The sequence below is a fragment of the Lipotes vexillifer genome, unplaced genomic scaffold (assembly GCF_000442215.2).
Source record: "Lipotes vexillifer unplaced genomic scaffold, Lipotes_vexillifer_v1.1 scaffold1944, whole genome shotgun sequence".
NCBI classification, from domain to species: Eukaryota; Metazoa; Chordata; class Mammalia; order Artiodactyla; family Lipotidae; genus Lipotes; species Lipotes vexillifer.
Genome location: NW_006785277.1, coordinates 140,461 through 140,896, shown reverse-complemented (window position 1 = coordinate 140,896; position 436 = coordinate 140,461). Strand labels below are relative to the sequence as shown.

At 58.0% G+C, this 436-nt stretch overlaps 1 protein-coding gene across 1 annotated transcript in view; it reads right to left on the bottom strand.

Annotated features, from left to right (window-relative positions):
- Positions 1 to 436, bottom strand: part of SLC37A1 (solute carrier family 37 member 1) — a 55,125-nt gene that overhangs the window by 25,065 nt on the left and 29,624 nt on the right. The gene's annotated exons all lie outside the window — the stretch shown is intronic.

The following is a 436-nucleotide window of genomic DNA, read 5'->3' as shown; positions in this document are numbered from 1 at the left end:
GGTATGCTTTCCCGTACGGCTGAAGCTGTGCACAAGGATGACTCCATACACACATGTGCACGTGCACACACACACACACACAGAGCTGACGGGCCTGGTGATGGATGGGCCACGGGGCTGATGGAAGGAGGAGTTGGGACGAGTCCTCTGGATCCAGCCTGTCCAAGGGGCGGAGCGCGGTTCTCCGACTGACACGGGGAATGCCAGGGGCCTAGCAAGTTTATGGGGTGAAATAAAGAGAACATTCTGGTCGTGTTAAGTCTGGGAAGACACCCAGATGCCTCTGTGGGGATGTCGGGTGGGCAGTGTGACCTATGACCACAGAGCTCAGGGCAGAGGACCATGCTGGGGACTGCACATCAACGCACACAGAGGTGATGTGAGGATGCTGAAAGCCCCAGGCCCGCGCAGGATCTCCTACGGTGAGAGCAGGAAT